The sequence below is a fragment of the Amborella trichopoda genome, chromosome 6 (assembly GCF_054954075.1).
Source record: "Amborella trichopoda isolate Santa Cruz 75 chromosome 6, AtrichopodaSantaCruz75HAP2 v2.0, whole genome shotgun sequence".
NCBI classification, from domain to species: Eukaryota; Viridiplantae; Streptophyta; class Magnoliopsida; order Amborellales; family Amborellaceae; genus Amborella; species Amborella trichopoda.
In genome coordinates, this window is record NC_142341.1 from 7,931,260 (window position 1) to 7,939,726 (window position 8,467).

The 8,467-nt window shown below is 34.1% G+C and overlaps 1 long non-coding RNA gene across 1 annotated transcript; it reads left to right on the plus strand.

Annotated features, from left to right (window-relative positions):
- The first annotated feature begins 5,988 nt into the window (after nucleotides 1–5,988).
- Nucleotides 5,989–8,053, plus strand: LOC148781531 (uncharacterized). Its single transcript, XR_016057633.1, has 2 exons — nucleotides 5,989–6,260; nucleotides 7,712–8,053. It is a non-coding gene; the product is annotated as an uncharacterized LOC148781531 (long non-coding RNA).
- Nucleotides 8,054–8,467: the final 414 nt, after the last annotated feature.

Sequence of the window (8,467 nt, forward strand, 5' to 3'; positions counted from 1 at the left end):
TTGGGCCCGAGTTAGGATCGACCCAAATCCCTCCCAACCGTTTACAACCCTATCACCAATTGCCTGTATCAATCCTTGAAGGCCACTTTTAATGTGTAGTTCTTGAATAGTCCTTCAATTTATGGGACAGTTGTCCGTTAAATTGAATTACTATTTAAATGGTGGTGGTGCATAGGACCATAACCCACAAGACTTTTAATTTTTTTTTTGCGAGTTTTGGGCTCCGCATTTGCCAAAGATATAATTTTTTTTGAGAAGATGACCGAATTTAACCTTTTCTTCACAACAATGGTTTCAATGTCCTGTATCATCGTCATCATCTGAGCTTTATAAAAACTATTCAAACTCTTTGAAGTGGACGAACCCATTTGTAACATTAAAAATTACAAATTCGGTTCAATACATCAAGTATCAAACAAGAGACTAATTGGTGATAATAGAAATCCAATGAGCACAAAATATATAAATTATGGGACTATTTTTGGTTCAAAAAAATAAAATGGATAACTATGATAATTTCCCATATACATAATTACAGATTTCTATTATATATTTTATAAAAATGTATACAATGAGACCCATTATTTTTATTACAAGATTGTATGAATTCCTACTCAATAGATGTCAAATTGGATGATTTGGCTTAGTCACGTAGTTGAAGATTTTTTTTTTTTTTTTAAACTTAAAGTCTTTTAAATGACACTCTTACCATTGCCAATTTGAAATCAAGACAAGAGTGATTATGTCCTCCTTATGCAAAAAATAAATGGTCTCTTTGTATACTTTTCTACATTTTATTCTATTATATTTTTATTACATGGGGTTGGTTCTAGATCTACGTCTGGTCCCCCATGTTAATATTGGGTTGGGTCCTAGTGAGGTCTGATGCGACTTGTGTACGCCCTATGTTAAATGAAATTTATCAAAATACACTTGAACTGTCTACATTTCACTTAAGGTGTGATAAATTTTAAAACTCGTTTTGATGTGTCATTTGTCAAGCGATTTAAAATTAAAGAATGATGGGCAATTTGTAATAAGATAAATAAAAAAGAATAAGATGTTAAATAGTTCAAATGTGAAGAATAATTTGGTAAATTTCCCAAATAAGGACAAGATGCAATTCACTTGCGTGCCATACATGGTTTATCAACAATCTTTTACCATGCAAGCTGGTTCTCTTCTAGTGTATAGAAGTCCCCCTTCTCTTATAGTTGATTAAACAATATGAGTTTATTTTTCCAAAACCTTATTTCATTAACACTTTCTTTTATTTTTCTTTTTCAGTGATATGATTGGAGACCTAATTGAATGGCACATTTAGGGAAAAATATGGAGTAAGTTCAAGTCAATTTGCATATCATACGAGGTGGTTTCACTGCATACAAGTTTGTTATCTTTTTCGAAATAAAGAGGAAAAAAAAAAAAGTGTACTTCATACGATGTGAAATTCTGTGGGAATAGGATGGCCTACTATTAGCAATTCTCTTTTATCTTATGGATAATTTCATTAATGAAATAATGGTCAAATAAAAAAGAAAGAAAATAATATGTATGAAAAATTAGGTAAAAGGGACAAATATTTTAGGGGCACGGTTTGTATAAGACTGAGGCCCTAAACAATCAAAGTGAGGCCCTAAACAATCAAAGTGAGGCCCTAAACAATCAAAGTAACGCACGCCTTCAAATAGTGTTGAAAGATATGTTTTTTTGTACTGAAAATCTTTGTGATGACCTGAAAATTATTTTCATCTATAATTATAATATTTAAAAATAGTATAGATCGAGTAGATCTACTTGAAAATCTTAAAATGTACGGTCCAAAAAATGCATTACAAGGCACACTATTTCCAATTCTCAAAATCTATTTTTTCTTATGTCCAAACATATTGAGATTGAGATGATCGACTTAAGGATTTTTTGGCATCGAAACAATCTCTCTAGTGAATTTTGAGCTGTCTTTAATTTGATTATTTAAGGCCTCACCCTTATATAAACTTTTTCGATTATTTTATACCTCATAACTGTGTTCTCTTTAATTTGATACGGTGCTTCTATTTGATTCATTCGCTTTCATTTCTGCAATTCTACCTTATTTTCAGGTTAATGATATGAATGGAAAATTAGGTTAGCGGAACACATTTAGGTGCCCATCTTATCCTATTGAAGCCTTATACTATACGAGTTGCCCGAAGATGTAGTTTGTGTAGAAAACTTTGTGATGACCTGATTATAAAATTTAAACAATAGTGCAGATTATATAAGTCCTACAAACACTTGGAAATCTTGAAAATAGAAGGTCAAGATAAATTATTACAAGTTACATTATTTTTATGACTTGAAATCTTTTTTTTTGTGTGATATCCATATATCTTAAGGTCGATAATATCAATTTGAGAATTTTCAAAAATCAAAACACTTTTTCTTAGTGGTTTTTTGAGGTGCGCCTTACTTTTTAAAACATAAAAACCTTTATTTAAAGGAAAAAGTTTATAGAGAGCCAAGGCTCTAAACAATCAAATTAGAGCCCACCTCAAAAATTTCACTAGATGAGGTTGTTTTGATGCCCAAATACTCTCAAGTTGATCATCTCGACATCAAGATACATGGACAAGAGAAAAAAATGGATTTCAAGTTTTGAAAATAGTGCATCTTGTAACGCATTTTTGGACCGTCAATTTTCAAAATTTTCAAAGATCTGTTCAATCTACACTGTTATTGAAACTTCAAATTTTATAATTAAAGATAAAAATATATTTTAAATCTATCACAAATATTTCCAGTATTGAAACCTCATTTCTCGATACTATTTGAAGGTGCGCTTTACTTTGATTGTTTAGAGCCTCAGATCTATACAAACCGCACCCCAAACCATTTCCTCTGTGTAATATAGTGATTTAACAGTTCTGATACATTGGCTAAAGTAAAAAAGCCCCGTAAACATGTGCTAATAATCACCATAACTGAAAAAGGAAACCACTCCAAATGGACGTCTCTCCTTAAAGATTGTGATGTTAGTTTGGGCATAGTTAATGAACTGCCAAGTGAGGCAGAATGGTTGAGAAGCCCGGGTCATGCGTGTGAGATGGGCCCCAAACATGTATAAAAGGGCCTCCATGCACCCTATCCATATCACCAATTATATCTCTCCTCCTTTTCTCATTCTTTTACTCAAAGTTGAAAGAATTTCTCTGAGAAGATTGAAGATTTGATGTTTTCATGCTTTCCACAGGCTTTCTTGAACATGGTATTCAGACAGGCCCTCCTTGAGTTGGTTCTCGGAGATGCATTGTTGAGTAACAGGTTCAAGAAAGTTGTGGAAAAATATGGAAACGATCATGATACCGTGTTGCATATTTGAAAGTGAATGCAATTTTTTCAGAAGGTCGGCCTTTTCTCATTCTTTCCCTTATCCAACCGTCCATTCTGGATGGAGGGTTAAGATTGCCCCAATCACAATGTCACGTTTCTACACTATTTTACTTTTAATGTTTTTTCTATAAACTATCTTGCCACAAAATTTTGTATGTCCAATCTTTTATTAAATACGCACTAGCAAAAAATATACAAAAAATATTTTCAATAAAATAAAATGACCAAAATACCCTTAAAAAATTCAAGGGGTATTTTGGACATTATATTTTATTAAAAACTTATTTTTAATATTGTTTTTATAGGTGAGCCCCAATGAGAAGATGACACGTACCAAATTTCATATTCATATAATTTGTGTAAAAAAAAATAAAAAATAAAATACTTTGAGACATTGGATTTATGATCAAACAATGATTGACTGTCTTGATCAAAATTGGACTGCTGGATGGTTGGAAAAGTATATATCTTCTATGCTGTAGAAGAAGTATAGAAACATTTCTCATTAGAGATTACATATCCTTAAAAATTACGTCTAAAAATCCATCTCAAAATTAGACTTTTAAGAAAGTGACTCATTTTTACATGGGCTCGTAAAAACCGTATCCTTTAAAATGGACCTATTCTAGGATATTGTTGTTTTGCCAGATGATCGTGACGAGCATGCTCACGTAGAAGCATAGTGTGCATTAATTCCCTGGGGCAAAAGAGATATTTTGAAATATTTTTATACGAAAATTTGAGATCTACATGAGAATCATTAGATGGTTACTTTTAAAAGAAATTAAATTTGGAGTTCCTCATCATTCTTGCTCTCCAAAAGTTTGAATTCTTCTGTATTTGAGGTTGGTCTCTAGGCTCAAGAGGTCATGTCCCAAAAATTCAAGGTCTTAAAAATACTCATAGTATGAGTTCTAACTGAGACCAAATGGACAATAAGCTCCTCCAGGACCAGCATATCTTTTACATGTACAACAATTTCCATCGGGAGCAAACTGTATATTAACTCGCTCGGGCAAAAGCCATTAAAGTCGGGCAAATATATGAGCGATTTAAATTGAAGATCGAGGAAAAGAGTAAATTTCGAGGAATATGGGGATTCCATCCACCAAAAGGTTCCAAGGCATTGTTCTAAGATTATGTCTTTTGCTTTAAAAGGTTTTTATTTGTTAGACTAAATATGGGTTGGTTTCTTAACATGATTGGGGTTAACATATTCTATGACATTCCGTTCATTTTCATTTTGTAAGTAAATTGGCATGGCTTCCATTTTGTAAGACCCTCTAGATGGCCGGTCGATGCTCCCGACTTTCGGCGTGAAGTGGCGGTGGACTTGGTGTCCGAGTCCCACGCCCATGCGCTTGGGTCGAAGTACACCTTAGCTTTTGACATCTGAGAATGTTGTTTAATGTTGAAAAAAAAAGAGAAAGATATTTAATCCCATAAATAGTGCATCTTGCTACATATTATCTAGACAGTCCATTTTCAAGATTTTCATGCGTTTATAGATCTACCTGATTTTAACCATTTTTAAGTTTAAAATTTTATAATTAGATACAAAAATACCTTTCAGATAATCCTAAAAACTCTTTATAACAAAATTACATGTTATGATAAAATTTAGAGCTACCGCTTAATTGGATTATTTAAGGTTGCGACTTAATAGAATGTCTTAACCCCTTCCATCACCGTCTAATACCTAACCTTAAACAATCCCCCCCTCCATCCCAGCGACAGCAACTAGTTACACAAAAAATTACATGTTATGATAAAACAACTGGTTGTCTCTGTCTTCACCCTTCCATCACTGTCCAGTAGCTGGGATGGACAATGAGTTGGAAAGTGATGGGGGAATGCTAGTCCCACAAAACAAGTCATTAATCTGGAGGTCCTATCCCCTTCCATCACGGTCCAGTCGCTGGGATGGGCAGTAATGACCCCTGTTAACAATATTGTTCCAAATGTTACAAAATAAAAATGAAAAAAAAGAAAGACAAGCATTAGATTATTATTAGGGAAAATTACAAAAAACTCCTCAAAAGATATTATCTATACAACTTACCCCCATCGAAACCTTTTCTCTCATTTTTTTTCCCACAATAAGCTTTCTATGCAAAATTCCCCCAAAATAAAAAGTACTTTTTTTAGATGAAAATGCCGTTCCCATATAAAAAAATCAATTTTGTGTGATTTGACGCCTCACAAGTTCTACTGCCGGAGCGCCTTTTGCCACTGTCAGAGCGATGTGTCTCACAAGTTCTATTGCCGGAGCGTCCTTTGTAACTGTCGAAGCGGTATTGCTGGAGCGCCGTTGGCTACTACCGAAACGCTGTGTCGCACAGGTTCTACTACTGGAGAGAGAGGCGTGTGAGAGAGAGGCGTGTGCAATAGTATTAAGGGTAGTTTAGTCTTTTTATTTTATTTTATTTAAGTTGGGGGTTATTTGCATAAAAAAAATTTTATAGGGAAAAAACTGAGAAAAAAAGTTAGATTGAGAGTAAGTTGCACAAATAGTGTAGTCTTCGGGTTTTTTTTGTAATTTTTCCTTATTGGGTTCAAATCCTATTGCCACTGCCCCACTCATACTAATACTAATACTAATACTAATACTGCCACTGCCACTGCCACTGCCACTGCCCTTGTGTCCTCCGAAAGGTTACCGACTCTTATTGAATTCTTTTCGTTTCTCCTCCTCATTTCAGTTCCGGCCTTTCCAACCCCACCAGCTCTTGGTGGGGCGACATAAATGCCCTTCGTGGACCCATCTTGGGCAGGGACGGTGGGTCCTTCGGTTGCTGACGCCTGTCAATGAAGGAGTTAGTAGGTGGGTTATTATACAAATCCTACTACTTCATGGAAGATATCATCCTTTCAGGAATTTCATGGAGGTAGGTTTAACTTTAAAAAAAAAAGAAAAAAAAAAGCAAACTTTATGGAGGATGCAAAACTACAACCATTTTATTCAACGGTAGTTTAGAATTAATGCAAAAACAACAGAGTTATTCTATCATAAATGAAAAAAACCACAGTAGAAATAGCTTGCAGATCTCCATTTGCCACAGGCAATATTAATCCAGTAACATCAGCATGATATTATTTGTGAACTGCAACCAAAAGAACAAAAAAATAAATAGTTCCCACCAGAACTAGCACAATCTTCTCTTTCATGCTTTATTTGAAGTTTGTGATAACACCTTGTCATATGCATGGAAGGATTTAATCAATAAACATAACTTCTTTTTTGGTAGATATAATCTTAACTATCGCTAATAATGGAAATCACTTGGACCACCAAGTAGTAGCTCATCAATTTGTGTTTCCATCTCATTAATGTATATCCTCTCTTCCATTGCCTGCTAATCCTTCATAATGCCCAACGTTTAGGGCACGTTTGACGATTGGAACTTAAGTGAGAGGGCATCCCAACTTCCAACCCACTCTTGTAGTTCTAAGTTCAGTTAGATTGTATTTTAAGGTGTGAGAAGTCCTTATCCCTCAACAATGGTGATCGTGGCCCTGCAACCCTCCCTATGGAGAACAAAGCTTCAGGAGCATGGATCACACACCGCAAGAATATATAAATATATATATATATATATTTTCCATCAATTCACGCACTCACATCATCCTTCTTATTTTGTTTTCCCTCTCTTGCCTCTCCAACGTCACCCTATGTCCCTCTTTCTCAGTGCCTCTCATTGAAGATCATTCTCCTCACTCGAGGGTTTAGAGGGTTTCTTGCCTTCATCATCCAATATTCCATATTTTTGTTTATGTTCTTCCTTTGTAGGAGCGCGTCTAGTATTTCAGTTTTGTCTTTTTTTCTATATAACATATTGAGATCAAATTTTTGTGTTTTTTATTACCATAAAGCATCTTCAAAAAATAATTAAACTAAGATAAAATGACCTAAATATATGTACAACTGTAGGGGCATTTTAGTTATTTTAGTTTTTTATTTATTTAGAGTTATTAATTTTATATTTTCTATAAGTGTGGATTGGTGAGAAGCATAGACATTCAAAATTTGATATTAATTTTATAAATAAAAAAATAAAATCAAAATATCCAAAAAAAGTGGGTTGTGAGGGTAACATATGAAATAGTGAGGGCATATTTAAAGAGGAAAATTTATCTAAGGTTGGTGCACCTCTAAAATACAGTAGAAAAAGAGTGTCATGAAATTGAAAAACCTTTCAATTGATCATTTTCATCGTTAAAGCCTTATCAGTGGTAAACATTTGCCTAATGTTTTGAAAGAGCTAAAATTTTCTAAATGACTATGGAGACTCGGCCCAGCTGCAGTTGGAATCATGTTCAATATTGGCTCTTGGTGCAGACAACATCCTAGGTGTAGGGGAGATCGGAGCAAGAGGTCACGCCTTGAAGATGCCCGTCCTAGGCTGCAGACGCCGCAACAAACACACCATTGCAATCTCTGTTGACACCATCAACTCCTGTTAGACCTGGGTTCTGCAAAGAAGCCTCCCTAATTAATCATAACCTGAGTCCGAATTTTCAATTGTAGGCTTTCAAATAAACTATAGCACAAGAATGGCCGAAGTTGTAAAGGTGAGTAGGTGCCATAACGTTTAGAGTTCTATTTCTATCGACTTCTAGAGTTAAACATTATTATTTTGTCAAAAATAATAATAACTACTATAGGTTGTGATTTTGTGCTCATGCTTACTGTAACAGGTATGCTAATGAGAAAAAACAACTGCAAGGAATCCATTAATCCCTAGGAAATTAGAATGTAACATGCAAACAAAGGAGCAATCATATGAGTCAAATATTTGATAAGTAATTTCTAATTTTGCCCCTTCATCAAAATTAAAGTAGTTTTTTAAAAAACACTTATGTGATAAACCAGAACTTTCAAATACCAATATTGCTCTTTAAACACTTCACAAGACATTCATTTACATATATTCCAATGTTTCGCGAGTGAATTGTTTAATGAGATGGCGTGAAAACATACAAATTTCATATAAGTGTTTAAAGTGAAATATTGGTATTTGAAATCACCGTTATCTTTTGAAAATTAAACGCCATCGACATAGTGGAATTCAAACGTTTAACATGGTCATTTAGG